This window comes from Heterocephalus glaber, unplaced genomic scaffold (assembly GCF_053883595.1).
Source record: "Heterocephalus glaber isolate CG9 unplaced genomic scaffold, H.glaber_assembly_v1.0 deba00001600, whole genome shotgun sequence".
NCBI classification, from domain to species: Eukaryota; Metazoa; Chordata; class Mammalia; order Rodentia; family Bathyergidae; genus Heterocephalus; species Heterocephalus glaber.
This window is the reverse complement of record NW_028258372.1, coordinates 12570666-12586398: the sequence shown is the minus strand read 5'-3', so window position 1 is coordinate 12586398 and position 15733 is coordinate 12570666. Positions and strand designations below refer to the sequence as shown.

Here is a 15733-nt window from a genome sequence, read left to right as displayed (position 1 = left end):
CTACAAAGGTGAAAAGAGGTCTCTGATTAGCTTCCTCGGGTGCTCTCAAATAACTTTTTGCAGACACATGGCACTTCTAAAGAAAATACTGTAGGTTACCTTGTACTACGAAAAATTAAATCCATAAAAAGGAAAAAAAAAACTGCCAAGAAAAGGAAAGCTTCCCTGGGTAGGCTGTTTTGCTCTCCTAAGAGAGGTATTTTCTTAGGGATCAACTAGAAAACAAAGAGAAAAGAAAAAGTCTTATATTGTCTCAGGCTTCCTGCTTCATCTATGATGAAAATGCATTCACATTTTAGAATTTAAATAATTAAGATCTCAGATCTAGTTGGAAAGCTAAGAGAAAGTTCATTTTGGCAGAGTGTCCTTGGGCTTAGTTCAGATTTGATGCTGATAGGTCAACTTTTTGATCTATTTCTCTCTGGTTTGTTTTTATTTTAAGGAAAGAAAAATTCTACTTGTGGTTAATTCCAAGACTCATATTTAAATGGGCACAAAGGAGCAGACCACAGGTAACAAACAGACTCCAGATTGCCCTATAATTATCATGAGAAAAAAAAGAATATTTCTAGTAAGGGAAGGTAACATACAGTGAGTTAATAGATTAACACTTGAAAACAGTATGATAACTCCTGAAGTTTTAATTCTGCATGCATTTTTAAGCATCTTTGAGGAGAAAAGGTTTTGTCAATTACAATTTTGGGTGCTACTAACAGTCAGGTAATTTATACCTCTTCCCTTTCAAAATGAAATCTTTTTAGCCATTAACTTCAACATCTACAACTGGAAATAATTTTCATTATTTCATATGCTGCTTTCCTTATAATGGAGCATTACAGTAAATTTTTGCTTGGTTATTTCTCTTTTTTACAAGCATACACCCATATCCTACATACATGCAAATACAGATGAAATTTAGACAACAGAAACTTTCCTATACATTGAGCTTATATGAGAACAAATACTACCATTATTTATTACTTATTTCTAGTAGGTTTCATATACTGCTATACCCTTCTATTTCATTAGATTATTAACACAATAAATCATTACTTCATAAAAATCATTACTTCAACTAAATCTTCTAAAAGTAGAAAATTACCTTATTTATTGTATTTGCAAATATGTAGCCACCACATGTTAAGAAAATGCCTCTTCTATTTCTGTATTCTATTTTGAGCAAGTGTTCAATTAATACCAGGGCCATTAGGTAGGTTCTGAGATAGATTTGCTTTAAAATACCTCAAAACATCATGATGAGTTTAAATCTTCGACTTTGAAATACTGAAAGGCTGGCAGGATAAAATCCATCCAAAAAGCTTCCAAGGTCATTCTTGTATCAGGTTAACATTTGTCAAAGTCTTTTATTTTTTCCCCCTTAAAGTATAAGCATTTCAGAGTCTCTTGTCAGTCATTGTTATCATAGCTTTTGAAGAAAGAGCATACTCTAGAAATAAAAACATTTCCTTCAGGAACAATGCAGCAGCTTAATAGAAAGCGTTCTTCTGAAAGTTATTTTCTTGTGCACTACCACATTATTCAGGGAAATCCTTCTTCTGTAAAAGCCACAGGATATTCCTCCTTTTACATTCTTAGTTTCAATTATCACAAAATAGTTCTCTTGTTACAGGAATAAGGTAATACTTCTCACCTACATTCACTCTTATCAGCTGCTAGGCTAGGCTGCTTGATTCAGAAGTCCGATTTACTATGATGCAGTTACCAGGATGCTGTCGGTAGATTCTTCACAATCTCTCAGTTTCACTGCCTGCCTCCACCTGAGCCCAAGCCCTGCTCCTCCTCCTCATCCTGAGCTGATGCAGAACTCACCATCAGAAAGGTGACTCGGTCCTCCTGCCCCAATCAACAACACAGCCAATGGCTACTGCAGCTGAAACTGTCACTAGGTAACAGTTGCCAGGCACATGCAGGCTTATAGACTTCCTCAGCAAGCTCCGATCAAGATTGACAAAAGGAAATAATGGAACTGACCAATCCTTATAATATGCTAATAGTATTTAGAAACTTCTAAAGGAATTCTTCCTATGTTATTTGTACAGATTATATCCTGTGAACCATACAGGGAAAAAAAAAAAAAACCCTGGCATACACCTTTAAACTCTGTAGAAAAACTACCACAAGGTACTGTGACACTAAAAAGTCAGCAGTAACCTAATGCTCATTGCCAGAAAAAACTTATTAATTACTAAAAATCAAGTCTTCATGAACTGAAGTGATATAACTATTTTTTCTACAGAATACATAGTTGTATTTTGATTAGAAGTTAAAAGCCATTTACTTTTATTCAATCCTGGCCATACCTACACAGTACTGATGAATTTAATATATTTAACTGTACAAATAAAGCACTGGACATAATACTAGTATGTTAAAATCTATTCAGAGAAATACTTAAGGTCAAACATGATCTCAGACAAGTATATACATAAGAATAAACAGAAAGACTGTTTAGTCCATTTTTCATCCTAATATGTGGAAAGGGCCAGAGGGTGAAAAAACTGTCATACAATGCTTGAGCTACACATGTCCAGGTTACAAGAAAGAAATTAGATATTTTCTCAAATATTTAATGGATGTTAAAAACATTCACTTTTATTTTCTACAGACAAGCATTCACCTAAACATATTTCCCATGGTGTCAGCACTTTTCTTAAAAACTGATGAATTAATTTAAAATTTATTTCAGAAGTAAGATAAATCAAGAAAGTTAAGGTGAAGATGGAAGATAACTAATATTTTTTCAGAGCATGTTTTATGAGCCAAACATTATGTTATGTACATTTACATATTTTCTCTATAAAAATCTTAAATCTCTATGAAGTGACCACTGTAACTGTCATTGGTCAAATGAAGAAAATGGGCACTAGACAAGGTCAGTATAGATCACCTACACTTACAGAGCTGTGAAACTGGTCAAAATTGTCATTCTTAACACCATTTTGATAGACCCTATTTTCGCTTTCCTACTGATGGCTGCCAGTCAGGAAATGTTTTAGAAGAATTACTTCAAATTTCATAAAAATAATTTCTGAAGAACAGAAAGCCCTATTCCTCCTTCATGTTTAACTGCCTTTCTGGAAGAGCATGTTATTGCTTAAATCTTTGAAGGTTTCTGTGAAAGACAGAGTGATAAGCACATTTTTCATTACCAGAAATATTTGACCAGTTAGAATAAAAATTTTATAATGATTACTCTATTTAGGTTTGAAAGTAGATATTTAAAGTTAAGGCCGGGGATTTACCTCAGTGGTTCCGGTGCCTGGCTCACAAGTGCAAAGTCCCGAGTTCGATCCCTGATATGTATGTATGTACGTATGTATGTATGTATAAATAAATAAATAAATAAAGTTAATATGAAAGAACTAAAAAGTTCTGTTTTACAAGGAACCACTTTGACTTTAAGAGATACCTAAAGGCATGAGCTTTATTACAAAATAATTCTAAAATTAAATCTATCAGTTACTAAAGGTAACTCAAAGTCACCAAAATTTAGACATATCAATTTTAAAGTATAGACTTACACATTTAAAAATTGTTCTGAATTGTAATATTTCTAAAATTAAATAAATAGCAAAAAAATCTCATTTGAAGAATTAAAATACTAGATTGCTTTTTTGACACATATATTTCCAAAAATATATCACTGGCAGTGATTGGAATCTAAACACTGTATATAATCCACAGTTACACATGCTTCCAAAGATATATGAACATGATACAGTTTAAGAAAGTGGCTTTGACCCATGAAGCCTCTTTCTTTCCTCCCACTAAATTAAAAAAAAGCTTCAATAGTTCTAAAAAGGTAATTTTCTTCTTTCTAGCAACTGACTGAACTAGCTCCCAACTTTAATTCTTTTCTATCCTTTTTTTCTGATATGGATACAATAGGAACTAATTTATAATGTGAAGCTCTAAAAATAAGAGGACATTAACATATATTTACATAGCTCATTATATGTAGCATTCTTTGTTTTCACATTTGGCATCATTCTCTTCATTTTAAGGATCATTAGGTGTTTTATTATTGCCGTTCTTTTTATAATCATTACCAACTACCTCTGTGTCCTTTCAACTGATGAATGCTAATCAAGAAATATCTAAGAGGAATCATTATTTGGGATTACTTCACAACTACTTCTAATAGCTAAAAGTCATAACTAGATGACATCACAAGCATCTGATTTTTTTATTTAGAAGCAATATAAAATCATAACAAGTAAACACATATAGGGAAAAGTAAAATTTTATCTTTTAATATATTTTAAAAGTTACCAAAAGGTGAATGTGTTCAAGCTACATCTATGTCCTTAACTACCCCTCCCCTCCACTAACTTTTCTCCACCTCCACTGCCATTATGTTACACAAACTAGAGCAATCTTGCACTTGGATAACTGCAGTGGTTTCCAACCTGGTCTTTCTGAGTTGTTTCTGGCTTCTTTGCAATTCATTATCCTCAAAACAGACAGTATATTCTTTCCAAAATGCAAACCAGATCATGTTTAAAATATTTCAGAGGTTTTATACTACACTTAGTATAACATCCTAAAATACCCTATAAAATCTAGTCTTCATGTATCTGTCCAATCTCATCTCTCTTCTGTGTTTAGTATTGCCCAAACTGCCTTTACCTCTCCCAGCCTATCTCCCTCTCCTCCAGTCCCACATAAATTTGCTATGTTTCTACGACCTCAGATATTTATACCTGCTATTTACAATGCTATCACACTTCTTTAATTCAGATGTAATCTAAGTCCAAATAATACTTTCTTTGGGGAAATTTCCCTGAGTTCCTACACTATATGAGACAAGATCCCACACTTATCCCAGTTTATAATTACTTATTTCATTCAGTTTTGTCTTCTTGACTAGATTGCAAACTTCACAAAAAAAGCAAACAGCTGTTTTGTTTGCCATTAGCTCTCAAGTGCCTACACTACAGCACTGGGCACAGAATAAAAGTCCAACAAGTAAGTGTTTAACATTTTTAATATAAAATATATAAAAATGTAGAATAGAATCTATGAGGACTGGAAAAGATTTTTTGAAGCGCAGAATAAACAAAGTTACTTGCAGTCCCTTGTACAACATACTAGATTCATAAGAAAGAGGTGGAAAATGTATTGCCAAAAACTAATCTCCTAATACAGTATATTCAAAGTAAGAGCAATATTGGTCATCTATACCTCCATCTAAACCAAAGTCAATAAGAATATCTGACTAGTGTATTGAAAATCATATTTAGCAAAAAAATGATTAATTGCTGATTTTAAGGATGCCAAATATTACAAAAATGCAGTAACAGTGTATTTAAGTGTATTATAAAATTATAGTATTAAATTTACTTGGTCTAAGGGCTAAAAAACCATCTAAAATGACACATAGCACAATCTATTTAATGATCTCTAAGGGCAAAAGAACAAGTTTATATTCTTAACTTCATTTCATTCTGCATCATTTCATTGGCAATTTAAAATATTTAGCAAAATTTAAATTAAACACACCAAAGAAAACTCTTCAAGCCTGGCATGACAGCACATGCCTGTAATCCCAGCACTTGGAATGCTGAGGCAGGAGGATCGCCATGAGTCTGAGGCCATCCTGGGTTGCACAGTGACTTCAAGGACAGCCTGCACTATAAAGTGAGACTCTGTCTCAAGGAAGGTGGGGCGGGGGTAAGAAAATAAATCCACAATTATATGGTCAACTGAATTTCAATGAAAACTGTAAAACAAGTCAAGGGGAATGAAAAATCTTTTCAGTAAAAGGTACTAGAAAAATCTGGATGCCCATCTGGGGAAAAAAAATTGAACTTCTTTATACTACACACCAAAATGTAGTTGAAAAGGATCATAATCAAAACATAAAATTGAAACTACAAATACATACCTTCTAAAAACAATCCTAGAAAGAGACTACCCTCATAACATAAAAGTTAACAAAGATTTCTTTAGGGTCATAAAACCAATATTGTAAAACAAAAACTTAACAAATAACATTTGAAATAAAAATTCTTATCAAGAGATAATAAGATAATCAGCAAGCCAAAACTGGGAGGTAGTACTAGCAAAACATATAACAAATAAACTATATCCTAAGTACATGAGTCCTATAATTAAAAATAAATACAACAGAATACTACTCAGCAAGAAAAAGGAACACAACTGATGATACAAACAATATGGATGAATCTAACAACTAACGAAAAGAAGTCATGTCTTGTAGAGTACACACTTCATGATTTTACATTACTTTCTGAAAAGGAAAAACTAATTTTTACTGAAAGAAACCAGAAGAGTTGTTGTGGTGTGTACATGCATGCACAATATATGCATACATGCTCATACGCACACGGTCAAGAACAGACAGCCATGAAGTATAAGGGAACTTTCAGGAATGAGGGAAACATCCTGTATCTCGATAGGTGTGGGTTACATGCATGTACACATGTCAAAATTAATGAAAATGTAACATTCAGCACATATATATATATAATATAAGCAAATTATTACTTATATTATATAAGCAAATTATAACCAAAGACAACGCTAAACCTATGGCTGCACTTCCATGTATAGAGTGCTCCATGTTTGTGTAAAACTACAAAAGAAGAGCCCTAAAATTACTTGAGTAAATTTTATGACAATACCAGGAAACCACACATACTTTAAAAAGAAAAATATCAAAAACGCACTGAAGCCATGTTTAAGAATAAAAGCTATTATAATGTCTAAAAACAACAGATCAAACATAAATAAACAAAAAATAAATAATAAAAACAGATCCTAGAGAGCAGACTAAGTATATCTAGCCCCTGAATGCTTTCACAATCAATGAGTACAACTGACTCAAGGCTCAGTGACAAAACAGCACACAGGCAAGTAAGGCCCTGGGTGAGAAAAGCCTTACTAAAGGGCAGTTATGTAACACTTTCAGACTGCCGTGGTTAGCTGAGATTAAAGACAACTGGCCAAGTAAGCCAAGCTTTTGAAGGGTTCCATTAAGTTGAATCAATTACAAAGGGAAATAGAGAAAGAAAATGCTAATTTGTGTATATATTTAACTTTTTCTCAATGCAGAAACCCTCAAATTAAAAAATATTTGAATGTTGGCACATGCCTGTAACCCCAGCACTAGCGAGACTAAGGCAAGTGTTCAAGGCCCGCCTAGACTACATACTGAGTTCAAGGTCAGCCAGAACTGTACAGCAAGACCCTATCTCCAAAAAACCAAACAACAAAAAAATTAAATTAACTGGATTGGTCAAAATAGTATGCAGAACACTAAAATAAAATCATGTACAATTTGGGCCAGGGAATTAGCTCAGTGGTGCTGTGCCTGCCTCGCAAGCACAAGGTCCTGAGTTTGATATCCGGTACCCCAAAAAAAGGTACAATTTGATCTTCCATATTTTATCTCACATACATTATTATGTCTGATAATTAGTAAGTTTGAAAATGAGGAGCAACTACGACTTAGACGAAAGAGCACAGGCTTTGGAATTGGAACACAGTTGGGTTGGCACAATGACAGCTCTGATTGTTAACTATGAGGCTTTGGTTATGTCATTCTCTCAGAGCATCTCGCATCCATCTGCAAACTGGAGATAATGCCTACCTATAAAAGTTGGTTATGGAAATTAGATACTAAAACAGAAGTGTAGAGCAGTTGTTCATTCAAAACTCAGGAAACTAATAGCAGTACTTTCCTTTTTCTATTGAATTATCACCTCCATCAACATTCTTTTAAAATATACATCTTTGAAAGAAATACCACTGTTTGAACTTGACAACTATTCATATTAGGAAAATCTTGTGATTAATAACATAGTAATAAAAATTACCAAGTCTCAGTCCAAAAAAACCTTAATTATATGGATCCTACATTTCTCAAGTGATGGATGGATTTTTTAAATTAATATTTTCACATTTTAATTTTTATAAGATGTATAATCTATCTACTTTGTCTCCTTAAACCAAGAATTCTGAACATAATTTAAGTGTTTGCTAATAGGCTGGTATCATTATTGTTAATATAGAACATTGTCTTCTAATATACTCATAGTTTTTGGAGCTTCTGGATATATATATATGCAGATGTATAGAGAGATAGGAGGAGGAAGAACAGGAGGAGGAAGGAAGAAAGGGAGATTGTTTACTTTTTTCAAGTACAATAACTAGGTACCTAAACATATATATGTTTATATATAATATATATATATATTTCTGACTTTCTTTGCATAGCACACATAGCAGTATCTTCTTCCCATTCTAATTTGCTATTTTAATTTTCTAAAGGCTAAAATATCAGAAGGTAAGCTTATTAGAATTTTTTTTCTCAAATAAAAGTACTGTTCTGAGTAAAAGTGCCATAGTGTAGGCCTAGGTTGCCAAATATTCTAGATAAGTGAAGTCATAACTATTTTAATATGGCACAAAAATATTTGAAGTGCACTTTAAAAAATAACATAACAGGTGGCGCACACCTGTAATCCTAGCACACAGGAGACTGAGGCAGGAGGATCACTCCAAGTTCATGACCAGCCTGGGCTACATAGGGAGTTCAAGGTCAACCTGAATTACAGAGGGAGACTCTGTCTCAAAAAAAGATAAAAGGAAATTCCAAGCTTTCTTACATCTCCTATATAAGAGCTTTTCTTTCATTATGAAATAATCTGGAAATTAAATTATTTAATACTTTTTTTTTGTACCAGGGATTAAACTCAGGACCTTGAGCTTGCAAGGCTGGTGTGGCACCACTGAGCTAAATCCCCAGCCCATTTAATAAGATTTTTATAACACTGAAATTCCATCAATAGTTAATGTATCAGAGAAAGGATTCAAAATACCCATTTTCCTTCAAATTTTTCATAGTAAAAACATAAAGGAAAAAGTTTAACCATAAAATATCTCTTGTAAAAAGTCTGTTAAAATTGCATGGAAATAGAAGAGTATAATCACATTTTGAATGATAGGTTTGCATTATAAGAAAGAAATATTAATTCAAATTCATTTTTAATTGAAAGGGATCTTTCCCATATAAGTGGAAATTGCTATTTTTTAAGATACCTTATTGTTATGGCAACTGAAGTGCTAAAAATAATAAAGAAATATCAAAGTTGTTATAGCAACTAGGATTTTAAAAAGCCATGAAGTATAGAATAATCAAACCTTAACTTGGCTTAAAAAGTAACATCCATGACTCAATTTTCAAGAGAAAACTTGAAATACTCATGTTCTTGTCTTTATGAGTTATCTGAAGTCCAAATTTAAAAATCAAAAAACAAAAACTTCAGCAAAAGAACTGGAGCATGTCTTTTATATTACTTATATTCCCCATCAACCAATACGTATCTGACAATGTGGTTTTGCTATCTCTACAAGCTATAGAACTCCATGAAGCATGAAAGTTTTTTCTTTGTTGTAATTAGTGTATCTTTGCAGTATTTCATACCCACAGTAATTCTGGGGACCTGGTACCTGTATATAGCACGTCTTGGTCATTTTGGTCCCTTACTCCCTGTCCCTATCTGCACCCCTTCTTCCTCCCCTGACCCCTTTCCCCATATCCAACAAGTTTGCCTTTTTATTAAAACTTGAATTTAACTTAACTATTCAGTGTATGTAAATTCTGAATTTTCTAGCCTTTTAAACTCCAGTCTTCACTGTTCTGCAGTAGAATACCATAAATGTGGGAAAAAAATCTACTTACTGCCAAAATGCTATGCCAGATTAATCTATTTAGAATCTAGAACAAGATATTTACTGAAGGCCTACCATACGCTAGATCTTGCTCAATGTTCTAGGGTGCAGTTTTCATGGAGGACAAAATTCATAAAAGTTCTATAAGGAGTGCTAAGACTTTTGAAGAATCTAAATTAAGAAGTAACAGGTTTTTTTCCTAGAGATGGTCATACTTGGAAATGAAATACTTAGATTTATATGCTTTGCATTAGAAAATCAAAAATGTCTTTAGTTTCACATATTTCTTGGTCATACTAATAATCAAGATTCAATGACAATGGTAATGTGTGCTGTTAACATAGCATATTTCTCTAGCATTCATGAAGTAGAAAGAACTGAATAGAAACAGAATATATATCCATACGCTTTTGCTTTATTTGTACCTTTTCAGGTTTTTTTTTCAGTTTTTTCTCCCTAAAACTGCTGGTTTAATTGTGAGCTAGTACAGAAGAACTTAGCAGATTTTGTTGGGAAAAAGTGCCATGTTCTTCTTCAGACCTAGACAGGGAGTGTTAAGCACTTGTTGACTAGGGATAGCTACTGTGGAATCTTATAACTGTAGAAGAGAATGCCTTCAAAAGGACAAACTCCTTTCCCCTTACCCAGTAAAGAATATGGCTTGTCATAACCATTAATATTTAGGTCCTGAGTCCAGTACAATTTCTTTCTATTAAATAACTATTGTAATTCAAATGATTTGTAATACCTTGCTGTGTTCTTAATCCATGGTCACTAAAACTGACCAACAAAATACTATTTTTCCTTGTTTTAAAAAAAATTACAAACACTCTAGAGCACCAGAAAAAGAACCCAATATAATTTTATATAACTGTATTAAGTGACTAGACTGTACCTCCAAACTAAAAATTATTCAATAATTTAATTACTATTTTAACTAGAGTAATTTAGATCTATGTAGTGCATATATAATTAATTTTATAATAGTTGTTGGATTTCTACTTGTTTCTGCCACATATATACATTGCCTATGTATATGTATACATTATACATTTTATAATAATTCCGCAATTCGAGAACAAGAAATCTTGGAGGCTATTACCATTAGTTGTCCAGAAATGCTCTCAAATTTTTTTCAATTTTCAATTTTTATTTCTACAACAATTTAAAATCTTTACTTGAGACATAGTTTGCAGAACATTCTGGAAGTTCGGGCAGCTTAAACCACTCTGAGGACTTGGAGATGAGATTGTGGCATCATTAGAAACTGGGCTGACCCAAAGATGTACAGATGGCTGAAAGTGGTGAAAAAGCAAAAGTAAACTGGACAACTACTGTTATTATTAGCTCATCTCTTAAGAATTATGAAATTGCAACTGCTCTGGAAAATCAAAGCCACATGATTCGGTATTCAGATTCAGTGGAAAATGGATCAATTTTATTTTCTCTTTCTGGAGTTGCATTTTTATTGATGGATGCTAACAAATGCATTATGTCAGCTGAAGAAATATTTCTAACCAAAATTGAGAAGTTTCTTAACATTTACTGGAATAGTTTTTTGGTTCTATTTGCTGCTCTTTATGGGCCTGAAGAATGGAAACTGATATTCAGGATTCAGCAGAGATTCTTGGGAAGTAAATTACAGATACTTCCAGTACACAACACAGCAAATGCTATCAATCTTATGTGCACTATAGCTAAGACTACTTCCAAACCATATATGGATAGCGTCTGCTATAGAATGATAACAACTAAAGCTTACATCGTAGAACAAAGTCCTATTTGGAAAACACTGCAAAAGATAAAACTGAATAGTGATTCAATTAACCCAAATTAGAGAACTAGTTATAAGTGTTCTTTTGGAAGAACATAAAAGTAATCAGACCTGTTAAGTTATATTTAAATATATATTTACTTTAAAGATGTTTATGTTAACTTAAAATAACATGTATACAATTAAAAGCCATTTTATTTAAAAAAATAAAATCTTTACTTGAAGTAGATCCTGATAATCTCACTGTTATCTCATAACAAATTATTGCTATGCAATGTTGATACCAACATTTGTTGAAGCATTTATCATCATGTTAGAGCAAAGTAGTTCTTAATTTGTTGCAGGCTAAGAAAACAGAACATAAAGAGATTAAATATGTAAATGATGTACCAAGTGAAGGTCATATGATCTATCACACATCTAATTTTTCCAGAGAGTTGAAAAATGTGTTGGAAAAAAACACTGAATCATCTGAAGGCACATGGCCTCAAAAGCATGCCAAGCTTTAAAAAAAATATACATACACACACGCACACACATACACACACACCCCACACACAATACTTGCCAGTATCATGTTCACAAGGTCAGTAGTAATTTAGTTTTAGGAAGATAACCTTGTTTATAGCATTCAATTAACCTGGTAAGTATGCATTTTTACAATTCTTATAGTTTACTTCTGTAAGATTTATTGTCAAGAAAGTTAAAAGTGTAAGCAGTTTATATTTAATTTTCTGCCTCCATATATTTAGATAGTATTGAAAGGGCAAAGTAGTCAACATTGGTAGAAAGAGTGTCTTTGAGGATCTCTCTCCCTCAACACAAAATGCTTTGAAATATTATTCAAAGTTGAAAATCCCGACACATATACAGTAGCTGATATTCAAAAGATATCTTTTGATAATGATGATTAAGTACTCTGAAAGGCAACACTAAACACTATGTAACTAAGTTGATGAGGAACTATGCTAATTTTTGAGTCTACAGTATCCATTAACCTTAAGTAAAATATCCAACTGCATGTTATTATGAACCGATACTAAAGAATTATATGAGATAATATAGTTAATAATCCCAAGATGCTCCTTTAAATATACACTTCTATTATATCAAGGACTAAAAAAGTATCTTGATTGTTATCTACCCCCCCCAAACCTCCCTTATAATCCTAAGGCCACTTCATATGAACAATGCATTGTCAGCTCCTATATGCAGAAAGTTGTCTCATTTATCTTTGCATCACTCATGAAACCTAACACACAGCGTTTCAATCACAGATATTAGTACATGTTTGTTGAACAATATTTTTGTTGATTAGCACTTTCTCCAAAGATATATTAAACAATTGATATTGTTGACGTTATAAATATATAGCATACTCAAGATCATATTAGATATGATGAAAGATGAGATATCAACAGAAAATAATAACATGAAATCTTCTGTCTTAGTCACTTTCCCATTGCTATGCCACAATATTCAACACCCACAAATTAGAGGAGGAGAGATTTATTTTGGCTAATAGTTAACAGTGCCTGGTTGGCTGGATCCAAGGCAGAAAGGGCCTGATGTAAGGCCCTTGGCAGAGGAAAGCTGCTCGCATCATGCTAGTCAGGAAGCCTAGAGAACAAGAGGAGGAGCAGGGAATGGAGATATACCCTTCCAGGTCACACTCCCGGTGATCTGCCTCTTCCAACCAGGTCCCGCGTCTAACAGCAAATCAGCGATAGCACCTCCCATGATTTAACCACCTCCCAAATACATAAAAGCTTTTGGGGGATACCCCAGATCTAAACCATAACATCTTCTTAGTCCTAGGATATACTAACCAGAAGATCACTAAGAGTCTGTTGCAGAGGCCTAAAGAAACCTACTAGGTAATTTAATTCACCAACCAACACAGGTTAGAGCATATTTGACCATATTCTTCACTAGGCTATGAGCTCCTTTCAGAATATCTTTTATTATCATTGTCTTCAGTGGCAAGCACAGCACCTAGTACATAACAGAAGGTAATAATATTTGCTAAATAAATCAGGTTAACTAATTTGTGTCCATTTCCTGCTAAACATCAACACAAACAATTATTTTATAGAGCTGGAGCCTAATCTAGAACACACAGCAGGATTTTCTTAAAATATTAGAGACAGAGATGGCTTAAACTCAGCGAGAATACAAAGATTTTTAAAAGACAGCTAAAAATATTACAGTTTCTCATTATTCTTGGGTCAAGTTACAGGCGAATGAGAAAAATGACAAACCAAAGGAATTGACCTATATCTGCCAGTATGACTTTCTTTTCCAGCAGACAGTTTCAAAGTAAAGTGGTTACAGTGATTAGGCAGCACAGGGAACAACTCAGAACATTGAACTCCTCACACAAGTCACTTTTAAGAGACAGAAATTGAGAAAGGAAAGAAGAAATTTATTATGTTGTTTCCAAGATATGCCTAAAAGAGGAGTGGACATTGCTAAACTGGCAGAAGCCCAGTAAATAAAAATGCTCTTATTCAAAAGGATTGTGGATCAAAGAAGAAAATATTGAAAACTGAATTAGAAGACAGAAATAAAGATCAGCAATCATCTTGGGTAGTCTTTGGCCCACTAAACAGCACAATGCAAGTGTTAGCAAACTACTGGGTTTGGGAATAGAATTTTAAGTAAATGTTCATAAATACATTTTATACAGAGATTAAATGCTGGCATTAAATCTGGCATCCATACTTCCACAATGCCAACTTCAACCCTGCAAGGCTCCAGATTCTTTCACATGATGAGCATAAACACAGCCTTAAATTTGTTTATCATGGGTCTGCAATAGAAACTCTCATTACAAATTGTTACTATCTTCTGATCACTTTCTTGAACCTACTTTCAGGTGTTGAAATAACCAGGTACACAAGCATTATAAAGTAGTAGATGGTTTACAGCAATAGTGATATTAAGACTTTTTTTTTGAAAAAATATAATTTTGTTCAAGGAAAAACATCTTCAATTAAAAATAGATTCTCATAGGATTTAAGTGTCCTAATAATAAGATGCTAGACTCAATTGGGTACTGAAAAGTCAGAGAATAGTAAGTAACATAATTAACATTTATAATAGGAAAAATGTTTATAAAATTTTATTTAATACCCAATAGCTGCTTATAAAAATGAGTATAATTGTGTGCCAATGACACTGATCAACTTCTGGTTTATTTCTTCTTTTATCATATATGAAGTATTTGCAGTACTATGCCTTTTGAGTAATAGCAAAACCATGGAGTGCTAAAATTACAAGCCTACCAAACTGAAACTGTTTGTTTTTGTTTACCCCTCCCCGCTTTCTGGCTTTCAGAAATCTGGAGAAAGCTAATAGCACAATTCCCAAACAGACAAATTTTAGATCACACGTTATGGAAGTCTCTTCCACCATAACATTTACAAGAAAAGTAACTTAACAATCAATCTATTTTTTGCTTTTTCTGTTTTCTTCAGCCTTGTTCTGTCTATAAAGCCAATCTCCTCTGCTCAGCTTATCAGATACGTATTCTATTTTATAGAAAGAGGAATTGTCTAATCTGGAATCACAATTAAAAGCTAACTGGGCCAGGGAATTAGGTCAGTGGCTCCACCGCCTGCTTTGCAAGCACAAGGTCCAGAGTTCAATCTCCAGTACCAGAAAAAAAAAAACACAACTGAATTTATTGTAATTTTGTCTTTGACAAAGTCCTAACTCTCCAATTTTTCAGCAGTCTTCATAGGGCAAAGGTATATATATTAAGACTTGTGATAGGAAAGTTTTAGAAAATCTTAGGAAACCATTTATCTAACAATTGACTGTGACTTTATACTTATAAATTTAATAGTTCTAATTGTTTAAATGCTTAGCAAATGGTTTTGGGCACCAAAACCTGGCTACAGAGATGGGAAGAATTCTAGTTACAGTAATGGGTCGGAATGACATTTTGCTTAATAACTCCTTTTAGAAATGTACCGCCCAAGCTGAATGTCATTATGGGACTATTTATAATTTAGAGGTTTCTGTCAAGATGATTTTATGCCCTGACATGGCACTGAGTAGGCTGGAAACAGCTGTATGCCCCAAGGGAAACAAAATTATTGGTGTTATTCAAGAGCAAAAGTATTAATCAGGGAATATTTCTTACAGAACTTCATGATAATATAATGGTTAATTGATTGCAACATGCAGTAAAATAATATCATTCCAGCAATGACAATTACAATAAATGCTATT

General features: G+C 33.1%; 2 protein-coding genes and 1 pseudogene across 10 annotated transcripts in view; 1 reads left to right on the top strand and 2 right to left on the bottom strand.

The window, feature by feature from the left end:
* Positions 1–3444, bottom strand: part of Gpr52 (G protein-coupled receptor 52) — a 62950-nt gene extending 59506 nt beyond the window's left edge. For 2 of the 3 annotated variants that reach the window (XM_021265395.2, XM_021265396.2), the window contains exon 1: positions 1103–3444. The gene's annotated coding sequence lies outside the window, so the exon portion shown is untranslated. The remainder of the gene's footprint in view (positions 1–1102) is intronic. The other variant, XM_087194132.1, reaches the window with a different exon arrangement.
* Positions 1–15733, bottom strand: part of Rabgap1l (RAB GTPase activating protein 1 like) — a 725139-nt gene that overhangs the window by 461680 nt on the left and 247726 nt on the right. The window lies entirely within an intron of this gene.
* LOC101719266 (protein SPO16 homolog pseudogene) lies at positions 10929–11583 on the top strand (annotated as a pseudogene).